At 40.3% G+C, this 13,349-nt stretch overlaps 1 long non-coding RNA gene across 1 annotated transcript; it reads right to left on the bottom strand.

The window, feature by feature from the left end:
• Positions 1–7,167: 7,167 nt before the first annotated feature.
• LOC144988294 (uncharacterized) lies at positions 7,168–11,891 on the bottom strand. Its single transcript, XR_013652149.1, has 6 exons — positions 11,710–11,891; positions 10,736–10,964; positions 10,448–10,607; positions 10,151–10,361; positions 9,897–10,053; positions 7,168–7,600 (listed from the first exon to the last, which is right to left on the bottom strand). It is a non-coding gene; the product is annotated as an uncharacterized LOC144988294 (long non-coding RNA).
• Positions 11,892–13,349: the final 1,458 nt, after the last annotated feature.

Below are 13,349 nucleotides of genomic sequence, written 5' to 3'. Positions count from 1 at the left end.
AAGTAAACCTCAAATATCTGCTTACTGGGGTGGCCGTGGTGCTGTGGTAGGGCAGTCAACCTCTTATTGGAAGATTGCATGTCCCGTATGGCCCGCCCATATGTCAAAGTGTTCTTGGGTAAGACACTGAACCCCTTCTCTGGAAGGTTGCATAGTATAGCTTGGCCACAGTGTTCGGCAGCGGAGCCGCCATTAGTGTGTGAGTGGTACTATAACTGTAAAGATATACAAGTATATGCCATATTTGTCTCAATAATTTTATCTGGTTATTAAAGAAATACTAATTTAGACACCTATAAACAAAATATTTTGATGTATTGTAAAACCATTCCCAGTGGTCTTTTATGCCATATTCAGCCAAAATCAAAAAGCCTGGCATTTTTTAAAGGGTCTATAGCATGCTGTGACGGGGTCCCTCACTACCTGTGATGCACCCTTTTAAATGATGAGCCCCTCCCATTGGGCGTGGCTCTTCATCATCTTCCAGGTGACACCACAGGTAGTAGTCTTAAACATAAAATATACACAAAATAAAAACAGTGTGGGCCCCCTCGCCATCTGACGGTGCCACACCGTCACATCATCCCCCTCCTCTGAGGGATCGATGATATGCGGCGATCCAGCTCAGCAGACCGCCACCGCGCAAGCCCCACGCCGATCTCCACCCGACAGTTCTACAGATGGCCTCCAGCGTAGAGGCCCTGCAGTCCATACGCCAGGCATCAGCGGGGCCTTCCTCTGGCTCGTACTCCTCCACCCACGTCCTCGCGTCTGCTGGATGCACTTGCTGCGGCTGCTCCATGACGGCGACCCCTCCCGCTCTGCTCCTCGGTGCGCTTTTCCGGGCGGTCCCAGCAAAGGCCCTTCGAACAGCAACACGGCCCCGCTGGTCCCGCCCCGGATGGCACCTCAGCAGAACGGAACCGCCGACAACACGTCTATGGCAAGATGTTACGTTTGACTCGGAGGGCTCCGCTGACGGGTCTTGGCCCTCGGTGTGGTGGGGGTGCGGTCCAGGAGAGGGCGGTTGTTCCCGGGTCTTTGTCTGACGGTGGGGCTCTTGGATGCCTGGATTGGCTGGGCTGCTGTGCTGTCTGCCCCTAGCTCTGAGGTGTGGGGTGCCAGGCCTCCTGCCTTTGCTGGAGCATTCAGTGTGATCAAGACACTTTAAGATGCACAAAGTCATTCAACCCACCAGCGTATTCACTTTTGCACAAATATGGGCATAGGTACTGTTTTTACACCCCTCTTCAAGACTATTGGCTACGCAAATCTTGTCTGTACCTGTGCTTGGAAAAGTCTTGTAAGATAATTCTTCCATCATTAATGTATGAATATTACTGAGCCCGTGTCCTGACATAAAAAAAATAAAATATGTTTTGTTCTCACAAATTAATATCTTGTTTCCACAAATTAATATCTTGTTTGCACAAAATAATATTCCATTCCCACAAGATAATATTCCGTTCCCTCGAAATAATTAAATCGTGCAACGAAATAATTGTTCACGTCTTAAGTCATTCATAAAAACGGATATGCTCTCCATCCGGCCACTTTCAGCTGTAACTTCGGAGTCTATGTGACCCACATACGTTCAAGAAAGGAAAAAGAGAAACAAGAATGGTCAATATATTATTGTTTCAATGAATATAAGAAAAATATCATAAGATTTAAGATGCCCAAGCTTGCTGATTTGCCACACCGCAGCGATTCTCCGGACACAGCTCATATCTCCGCCGCAGAGCTCTTCAGCTTGTTTCCCCGGCATTCAGGCGGTATGGGATATTGTAGTTTAGGATCGAAAAGGAATAATAATATCCAGGACTTGTCTTTTATTAACATACTCTTTAGTAGTCACTTTACATTCGAAGGCTAGGTTACATGCTACCTAGCCCCTCATTAACTTATTCACGTCATGGCATTCATAAACCCAGATGTGAGCAATATTTGGATTTACAGCAGATACCTTCACATTTCTGTCTGTGTGTGTCTCATTACATTGCATTGAAGACATGGAGGATGTTTAGAGATCTGTCATGGTTCCTATGACGTGACAGGCCCAGATGCTGAAAACCCGGAAGTAAACTCAGGCGAGTAGCGTGACGCAAAGAGTATTTAATTTTCCAGGCAGGTGACTAACTACTCAAGCTGTTTTGTTTACTAGCTTGGAGCTCTGGAGTTGAGGCGATGTAGCAGCCGCTCGTGGAGTCTTGTGATCTCGGCTGGAAGCGAGGCATGGCTCGAGCGGAGCGGATCGAGACGCGAGGCTGGCTCGAGCGGATCGTGGTGAAGATCTCCCAGGTTTACACTCGTGGATGCAGAACCTGGAAGCGGATCGACAGGCAAGGTAAGTACAGCCCAGGACGTGAACTTAGCCAGAACGACATGAGGGTCAAACAAGCACCGAGGTAGGTAACGAACTGGTGATGAATGCTGTGCTGGATCTCCTTATGAAGGCGATGAGGTGATGAGCTGAGTGTCCACAGCTGGTTCCAATCTTCGGGTGCGATGAGAGAGGGGAGGGGGAGGAGAACTGACAGAGGCACCATGACAAGATCAGATTTATTTATTTTAAAAAGCACAAAAGCATCGGTAATCACATTTTCATGTCTGGGTTCATTCACATCCTGGTACGCTCTCCGTCCATCCTGCTGCAAAAGCCGTTTTCTGCCGCTACTTCAGTGTCTCTGTGACCCACATTCGTTCAATAGGGGGAAAATAAAAGCAAGAATGATCAATCTATTATCCTCTCGATGAAAATCAAAAAAATATCATAAGATCTAGGTTGCCCAAGTTGGCTGGTTCACATACCGGACTAACTTAGCCTTAGCTCCTAGCTTCATAAAAACGGATGTGAGCAATAGTTGGATTTACAGCAGATACCTTCACATTTCTGTCTGTGTGTGTCCTATTACATTGCATTGAAGACACGAGCTGCATTTACATGGACAAAAATAATCGGAAAGAATGCCTGATTGGAATAAAAATGCGTCATGTAAACACGCCATTTGGAATACTCTGCCCTGATCAGACTCGTTCGGTTAAAAATTTCTTTCCGATCGAGATTGGTGGGTAATGCCGATTGTTTATCTGATCGTGTGTCACTATTGCTCTGGTTTAACGTCATGCATAGACGGATGTTTCGCTCCAGAGAAAGCTTTGGAGCGCGGACACCTATGCGCTCCGCCCTCGCCCCTCTCCCTTCCTATCTTCTCCAACACCCCTCGTGAGGGGGCGCCGGAAAGGAGCGCTTCATGCCCCCTGACATCCTGACCCTGCGCGGTCCGGGCACGGCTGCTGGTGGACGGAGCGAACCGTGTCTCTGAGCAGAGCAGCCGGTCTCATAGTTTTGTGTTGGAGGGGAGAAAGCTTTGTTACATGTGGGAGACTTCGCTCTGCTATCTGGAGAACGAGCAGCCGAATTCAGGAGAACCATGTCTCCCGTTTCCAGCATTTCCTGCATGGATTTTATGTTCATCCAGGCTAAATGTTGTTAGCGCGTGTTAGCCTTCTCCTAATCCTTCGCCCGGCTTCGTTCTGCCACAAAGAAAGCACTGACCACAGATTAAAAATAAATGATGAGCGAATAGGCGCTTCATAATAACTATAACATTAACAAAAGCACGTTTAAGATCATCTTGTACATTACAGAGCTGCTACATATATGTATGTGGCAAATCGGGTTGTTTACAGCGGAACTCGTTTCCTCTCCCGGTATTTTAAACAGAACTGCGCATGTGCAACTGATTTATTCCGACTGAAAGTGCTGCGCATGAAAACATTTGTTCTAATCAGAAAAATATTTTCTGGGCCCTTATACACCGTTGAATTCCAATCCAACCATTGATCCGATCAAGATATTTTGCACATGTAACCGCGGCTACGGAGGATGTTTAGAGATCAGATTTGTTTATTTTAAAAAGCTCTACAAAAGCATCATACTCGTTAGCAGTCACTTTACATCCGAAGGCTAATAGGCTACATGCTACGTATCCCATCATACCAAGCATTTGTCTTGTTGTTACACTACAGTTATAGGGACACAGTGATTGGTCAAGATGCATTATGAGGAAAACGTGATGCACGATGGGACACATAGCATATAGCCTTTTTAAAATAAATAAATCTGATCTCTAAACATCCTCCGTGTCTTCAATTCAATGTAATGAGACACACACAGACAGAAATGTGAAGGTATCTGCTGTAAATCCAACTATTGCTCACATCTGTATTCATGAAGCTAGGAGCTATGTCCAGTAGGTGAAGCAGGAATCCGAATTTATGAATGACTTATGACATAAAAATAATTACATCGTTCGCACAAATTATTTAATGCGTGGGAACAGAACATTATTTTGTGGGAACAAGATACTATTTCGTTTGCACAACCTGATTATTTCGAGGAAACGAAATAGTATTTCGTGGGAACGGAATATTATCTTGTGGGAACGGAATATTATTTAGTGCGAACAAGATATTAATTTGTGGGAACAAGATATTTATCTGTGGGAACGAGATATATTTTAGTTTTTAGTGTCAGGATACGAGCTCCGTAGAATATACTTAAAACCTGTAAATAGCTGTGTGCAGACTATTTGTTGGTGTGTGTAGGTATGTGTATGTGAGAGCTAAGTCATGCAATTTACTTATGACAATCGCATGTTATGACTCAGTATTATTGGTAAATGGTAAATGGCGTATACTTATAGAGCGCTTTTCTACCTACAAGGCCCAAAGCGCTTTACAGTCACAGACCCATTCACACACACATTCACACACTGGTGGCGGCTCCACTGCCGAGCAAAGGCGCCCGCCTACCACCATAGGCAAGGTGGGGTTCAGTGTTTTACCCAAGGACACATCGACTCATGGGCGTGCAAGGCGGGAATCGAACCTGCAATCTTACGACTGTGGGTCAGCCACCCTACCGCTGCACCCCCAACCCCAAGTTCCCCGTCTAACATCCCACCCTCTCTCTATCTACTTTTCTTGTGTCCGGTCCAACAAGTAATGCCTATAGATATAATAATTATAAATAAAGCTTTGCCTCAGCTACAAAAGGGGTTTATACAAATATACACTCTGTTTGTCTGAAAATCCATAAACCCCTATTGTAACAGTAAATTCTGTCCCACACAAGAGGCCTTCAGCTTTGATCTGCTTGCTCAGCTGTTGGACAGGACAAGTAAAAAAAAAAAAAAAAGACATAATCCACATCTCGACTCATCCGTTTTTTAAAAGCAATTTTCCATCACTTTATATAATGGCTCCTCTGTAAGCAGCCATCAGCCAGTTTGTCCTCTTTTAACTTTGATTACAGTCTAAAATGTTCAGCTTTTGCTTTTTTCCAACCAGGTCAGCAGTTTATAAAAACCTCACACGTGGCTGTTATGGATGCCTCTTGGGATAAGAGATAAGAAACAAATGATTATGGCAAACACGCAGGTGCTACAGTGATGAAAGAGGGCTTGCAAACTGCGTCAGATGTTGGCCCTTTTGGATTCCACTCGACCTAAAAAGCTTTGACACATTTCTTTGGAAGCTATGAGGCCAAAAATGTTATATTACAGGATAAATATGGGAAATGCTGTAAACTGGAAATATGTTTTAACCACAAAGAGCTATGAGGACGAAAATGGCTAATCTTCAATAGACTAAGAGCAAAAGAAAAGGAAAAAAGTATATTTTTAACACACCTAAACAGTAAGTGGAGATAGGAGACAATATCAGCCACAACCACCAATATTAAAATGTCAACTACATGTTACTGTAGTTGGGTTAGAATTAACTTAATTAGTAAAATAATTTTAGCTAATGGTCAATAATTGAAGCTCATCACTGAAAATAATAATAGTGCAAAAAAAAGAAAATAACTAATTCCAGTGCAATAAAACTTTTAAACCTCTGCAAAGATTTTCAATTTATTATTTAGAATGCGAGTTCAGTCCAAAAAATAGCCAAAAAGAGGCATCTAAGGCTCTGCAAACATCAGTTAGCTTTTGCTCCCTAAAATTACACTAAGAAAGTAAAAGAAGAAGAAAAAAAAACACTGAGAATCCTGCAGGAATTTTTGAACAGCTGGAGCCTTTTCCCATGTTTTAAAGAAGCCTAAACCTTTGAGTCTTTAGTTTCTAATGCAAAGTCTCCCCAAGTGGATCAGAGAAAAATAAAATCTCAAAGCAAGCCTGTTTTTATAAAGTTTGTGTGCACAAATAAAAAACTTTGTTTTGAAAAAAATAAAAAATAAAACTAAACCAACTACCCAACTATGAGATGCATTATGTGAGACAAAAGAGTCATGGAAAAAGCTGTCAGTCTTCAGACTTCAGTAACTGCGTTCACAGCAACTCTAGAAGTTCTGGTAGCTTATTCACAATACCTGTAACGCCCAATCTTGTTTGGATCACGTAAAAAAATACAGACTGATACCGCTACAATGGACATTGCTACACGTTAGCATATTCACAACAACACTCAACAAAACATTTTGAACACCATTTTTACTTTCAAAATCAAATCAACATCAGTTAACACACCTAGAATTAATCCAAATATTAGGTGCTCCACATGATAATGTCATCGGAAAAAAATAAATAAGGCTTTTAATATATATATATATATATATATATATATCCTAAGGGTCCCTTAGGAGCAAGAGTTAAGCTATAATGAGAAAAGACATCACTGAGACAAATGAGGTTGAGTTGAGATAACGGTTTGAGCAATAATTAAGAAGTGGGAGAGACGAATCTAAGACGCTCATGAGACAAATCTGAGAAGAATGAGTCCTAAAAGAGATCTCATCGTTGTCTGTCTGATGTCTCTTTCATGTCTTAATCATTTCTCTTGAATGTCTAACCAAAGCCGTTAATGAGAATGATATTTGAGATATATTTGAGAAAGAAAAGAGAAGTTATTTTTATAGCAGTGGTCGCCAATCCTGGTCCTCAAGGGCCACCATCCTGTAGGGTTTAGATGTTTCTTTGCTCCCCAGATGTGAATCAACAGGTGATTAACCACCTCCTGCAGAACTTGAGGAGGCAATTCAACCACTGCAGCAGATCTGTTGGAGCAGGAAAACAGCTAAAACATCCATAACAGTGACCTTCAAGGACCAGGATGGGAGACCACTGATATACAGTAACAGTAAAAACAATACTAGAAATGTAAATGCTTTACACTTTATTTGGGCAGCACCATCATCAGTACAGCATTTGAATTGTGGTAGCAGTATTAGACACTTTTTAAAATATTAAATGCATTAAGTACATGAACCGTGGCATACTCAATCTGGTTGACATGCTGGTCATGAATACTTCCAGATTTTAAACAACACACTGAAAAAAAACAACATTATAAAAACATAAACAGAAAAACATTCTCTGAAACTTGCAGACTATCAAATCCATGAACCAATTTGAGAACCAAATTAAGATAAAAAATAAGAAAAAAGATGGAAGAGAAACCAGTCCGCAAACTGTAGATCATAGCAGTGGCCTTAGAACCTGCTCTGCCCTACATTTGTTGACAACGGCTTTCTTGAGCTTGGCCTCTTCAATTTGTTCCCAACCAGGTAGAGTGGCACATCTTAGGACATCAGCTGTAAGACAAGAACATTAAAATCTGGCATGAGTAAATTGATAATAGACCGCACATAACAAACAAAGATAACACTTCAAGCTAGAAGCAAATTGTAGTTTTATAAAAGCAGCTGCATAATGCTACCATAAGATTACGTTTCTGTCATCCCTTAAAACAGCCACACGTCGCTTGAGAGGACATCTGTTTCAGTTAAAAAAATTGAAATGCAGCATTCTATGGGCATTAAATATTTAACAAATAAGGTTCAAAAATCTGTTTCATTTCATTTTTCATGATACAGTCCAGATCAAACATTTAAGAAATGATCAAGTCACATTTTGCATGGTTGGCTCTTGAGGGAAAAATAATACCCTTGTCTTAATTGGGACGCTGAGGGCTGATCGTGTCAGACGGCAAACTGTGGAATAAGATATTTCAACGAATAAATATTATGCTATGATTAAGAATTTTGTGGTCAATATTTTTTTGGATTGTTCAGAATATTTCCATTAGTTTTTTAAATGAGAGCACTTTGGCTTAGGTCTTTGTTCTGTTTGAGACTGAAGAATTATCCCTTAGTGGTACAAAAGTAAAGATTGGAAAAAAGTCTGTTATACTTAGAAAACTTCATAAAGCCACCCTTTAAATTGTATTTTATTTCTTTTAATGTGACACAATCTTGCTATTTAAATCAAATTACCCCAAAATAAGGATTTTCAAAGCTAAATTTTAGGTTAGCCAGGGCTGCTCATTCCTGGTCCTTGGGATCCATCACCCTGACTGTTTTCCAGATCTCCAAGCCCTGCTAGCTGTTGATCAGCTCAATCAGATGTCTCCACATTCTGACTGGATGAACACACCTGGTCCAGGTTATCAGCAGCAAGAAATTCAGGGAGAGTTGGAAAACAGGCAGGCTGGTAGATCTCAAGGACCTGGGGGGTATTCCAGGAAGCATGTTTAAACTAGCCTGACTTTAAGCCTGAACGCTGGCTGAAATCCGCCTGAACTTGCTTACTCTGGGTATGTCGGTTCCAAAAGACCGGATATGAGTTGGCGTATTTACGCCCGACTTGGTAACCCTGGGTTAACGCACGGTACATAAAGACATTCTCAATAGATCGCCGATTTCTGGAGTCACCATGGAAACGCGTGGTGAAAAAAAAAAGAAAGAGCTGTACTTAAGTGAGACGGAGTCTGAGATTTTAATGAGAGCGGAAAAAAATTACAAGTCCATCAAAAAAGTAACATGGCTGAAAAATAATTTAAATAATTTAGTTAAATTAATTCAAACTCAATAATTGTTTATACAACTCATATTTACGTATTTATCTAACTAAATGTCACATTACTCCATTAATCTTTTTTCCATCTTAATTACTTATATTTCTTGAACTTTCATGTCTAAGTTTGAGCCGGCAGATATGCTCATTTTTATAACAATAAAAAGAACGAAAAAATGCACGGAGTGCAAAAATTCATTAAAGAATTTTCCGTCACTGTCATAACATGTTAAGGTGGTAGGGGTGCTATATAAACTCATCATCCTCTCCCTTACTGTCACTCATGGTGCAGAGACGTAAGCATAGTAGGACAAAATAGCTCGGCAAAACACGGTGAAACACAGTAAAACAGCTATACAACTAAACACATTTTGTAAAAAACCCACACTTAAACCCAAATCCGTCCAGACAGGCAAAGGGAATGATATCCCAGAATCCCTTGCGGTGCCGATCTAACGGCAGCACCAAAGTTACACCTACTTAATTGAATTAATTTGAACGAAAGGAAAATAATTGTCTGAAAACTACGTGTTATTTTTAAGGTGACCTAACAAAAAAAATGATTTATCTTAACTGAAGCAAATAATTAAGTTAGATCAAAGTAAAAAAGTTTATCTTTCCAACATCCATATGTGGTCTTATCACCCTCTCATGGTGGAAAAAGTATTATCTGAGCTTTTTCATCCACTAAATCATCTTTAAATGGACACGCCATGCTGCTTCACCTCTCTGTAAACAAACTAAGCTTCAACTAAACCTGCTCCAGACCAGGTTATGTTCAGAGCACGAGTTGCCATGGTAACTTGACCTACTCTGAAACATACCTCCATTTCTGGAACTAAAAGCTGAGGTTATCAACTTCCTTAGCCTCAAACTTATCGTGGGAGCTAGCATAACCTGCTTTCTGGAATACCCCCCAGGGATGAGCAGCCCTGAGTTAGTTTAATACCAGATTAATAAGATAATTAACTGCAGGTCATGATTAACTAACCACACCCAAAAATGAATCGCATGACAGCACTGATAAATATGTACCTTTGCAGAAACTCCAGGGTTGAAGCCAGCTCAGTTGGATAATGACTGTTAAAGCAGAAGTAGCTTCTGAACATCAGGCACAGTGCTGCAATGTTGTTGTGTACGATGGAGCAGTTCCAACTGAGCATGAACCTCCTTGGGGAAAAGCAAGACTGTCCTAAAGACAGAACAATGGATGAAGTAAACATGTCACTCATGTACAGTGTACAAAGACAAAACCTTTAGAATAATTTAACACTGGAAACTTTACTTACCACATACAATAACAGTTGGAGTCAACGGCACCTGCTGCAGCTGGACCTCGTCTGCATCTTCTACAAGAACATGGCATCCTCCTCATTAAAGTAGCAGAGCAGAAGAAAGCGCATCTCTTTAACATCTCATCTCTTCTGAGCAGCCACTCTGCTCTCCCCGCATCATCTGCAGCCTTTTAGAGTCTGGAAAAACGTCTTGCTTTCACCATTTCTGCAACAAGAGTGCAAACCATTTCCTTCCTTAGTCTTGGGCCAGGTCTCTTTCCAAAGACTGCACAAATTCTTCAGAAAACTTACTCCATGGAATTTCAAAGCAGTCCTCCCAGTCAATGTATGTAGAGTCCTTGGCTTCTGGAAGATGTGGATGACGAACTTCTCGGTGACTATAACACAAGTTATGATGATTGTGTTGGTGAGGTCTCAACAGATGATGATGTGCTGTTCTCTGGCGTTTGGTCTGCAACAAAAAACAAACAAACAGTATAAGTGTATTAAGTTTACACTGTACTGTCAGTGTGTTACCCATTCATATTCATATCCACTTCCGTGCATTACAAAAACTCATTTGTAATGTTTGACACTCACATTTCAATTTCCAGAAAGCAAGACGTTTCCGGGCTTCAACAGGTCTCAAAGCTGGCAGCAAGTCAGCCTCTTCTATGAATCGTAGATCCTCATACAACTCCATTTATTCCAATGGACTGCAAGTGTTCTTCCAGGATGTCTTTTGTGGCTCTGGTAGGACCTCCATAATGGCAGTGTGGAGGAACATGGGTTCTGATTCACTCATTTTCACGTGTAGAATTTAGATCACCTTGAATCAGAGAGGGGGAAAAAAAACATCATGTACACACATTTTATACAGCACATAGTAAGATCTGGAAAGGTTTTTAAATATGATTTATGATTCACTAAAATCCTCCTACATATCAGTGTTGACATTTGTTGGCTTAGCTACATCTGTGCTCTCTAAACATTTCCACCGCTGACAGAGGGCTGAGAACATGTTTCCCTAATATGCATACTTAAATTTTCAGATTATGATTTCTAGACATGTGAGCAGTTAATGATGACTTTACTTTAAACACATGTCCATAACCAGTTTCAAAAGATGACGTCACATGCCAGGCCAAACGTCTGCAAGATGATCTTTTAAACAAGATAAAAGCTTTTACAGCGTAAAAATTGAACATACAGTGAAACTGCACATTTTGAAGTTTGCAATAATGGAAATGGTCTGTGGTGTCGTCACACTGTGAATGGGACGAACCCTGCAGACCCTTAACTGAAGAGCAAAATGTCTTCCAACAGTTACTAGCACTCACGCGTTTGGAAAAATATCGAGGCTCATTCTGTAAACTCTGCACTGCAAATAACTCTTCAATGTCTCTATTTTTTATTACAAAAAGCACAAGTAAACCTTTGTAAAATGTAATAATTACTTATACAGCCAAAGCCACCGCGAGTGGCCCAGACGTCTGCATTACTGGCAGAGCTAGCTTAAACACCTTTAGCATTCAACTGAGTTCAGAGTTGGAGGAAAGAAATCGCAAACTTACCGTGCAAACTTCAAAGATTTTACTTGAATCTTTTCCAGACAAGCAAAAAAAATGTTGGAGATTCATCCCACGGATTGTTAAAACGCAGAAAAAATACGACAAACTGTCGTCAAAAGTCTCTCGTTCTCTGCACTTCTCCCGCTTGCAGATTCCGGCCCGTTGGTGACGTCAACCACAGAGTTTCCCCTCCCACCGTGATCAACCAATCAGAAATCTGTGTCAAGTGAGGCTGTGATACAGTTTGAAATTCAAATCGGGTTACTCCAGGCTTCTGTTTGTTCAATATGATGCAGACTAAAATCAAGAAAACAGAAAATATTTTCAGCTTGTAAGGCTGCATGAAGGGGGATTTTTAAAGACAAAGATAAAGTAACTCAAACTGAACCCCATAAATCTGTACCGGCATAAAGTTGATTTATTTATTTGATTATTTTTATTTGTGTATTTTATTTGTTTGTTTCAAATGTAAAATCTATTTTTTGTCCACTTTAAGGTGATCCAAATTCGATCCCAAATGTCCTTTATTTAGTTCAGACATCAATGTGTTAAATGTTTTATACCCACCAACATATAAGTGTGCGTATATGCACTTGTGCATGTATGCATGTGTGCCAGTGCATGCGTGTGTTTGTGTTTAACTAAACCTAGCATCATTAACCCAACATACATTCTTGTTCATTTATGTTTATCTAAGCAGTCAAAAAAAAAAGTTTATTAAATCGACACTGCAACGTTGTCTTGAAATTTCATGTTTTTTAAAAAGTTTCAAAAATATGTCTTTTGAGGACATGACTGTCTTAATGATTTAACTTTTTTTTCTTGAAATTGTAATTAAGTTATATAAATGTGTAAGCAATAAACAACTTTTTTAAGTTGAACATAAATAAAATAAAAAATATTATTTTCTCGAGATGAACTGTAATGGTGTCATCATGAGACTCATTTTAGGGCTTGTACTACTCTAATTTTTCTTTTTGCTGAGACAATAAAAAAATAGGCTAAAACAAGATCTAAATTATTGAGCAACGAGAGATAGAACTGTTGATGTCTTTCACTGAGACATAACTGAGATAAGGATTTGAAGTAAGGATATCAAATTGAGACATACTTGAGCGCAACATAATATGGCTCATTTTTCTCTCAATTGAGATCTGGAGAAGAGACAGTTGTGAGAGAATTTTGAGATCTCAAACAGTGCTCACTGTGAGACTTATTTCTCAGGAGAAATGTTTGAGAAGAATGAGAAAAGCAGTTTAGTCTCAAACAGTTCTCATTTATGTCTAGGAGACGTAAATGTGACAGAAACGAGATCTCATCTTCAGTTTTGCTTTGCTATGGGTCAAGCTCCCAGGCCTCTGGTAGAGAACCCGAGCTTGGAGGAGAAACCACCCGCGGAGGGTGAGAGGGGCGTTTTTATATATATATATATATATATATATATATATATATATATATATATATATTTATTGAGAGAAATTGAGAAGAATATTACTCAACTTCCTCTGTCTGTCTCAGTCTACACAACAAAAGGTACAGTATACACAGGGGCAAACATGACATTTCTGTGAAGCAGAATATTTTAAAATCAAGAGGATCTGGTAGAACAGCCTTGTGGTGAACATATTATGCTTCCAGGACAC

Source organism: Oryzias latipes, chromosome 20 (assembly GCF_053564925.1).
Source record: "Oryzias latipes strain Hd-rR chromosome 20, Olatipes_Hd-rR_3.1".
NCBI classification, from domain to species: domain Eukaryota; kingdom Metazoa; phylum Chordata; class Actinopteri; order Beloniformes; family Adrianichthyidae; genus Oryzias; species Oryzias latipes.
This window is presented reverse-complemented; position numbering and strand designations above follow the sequence as displayed.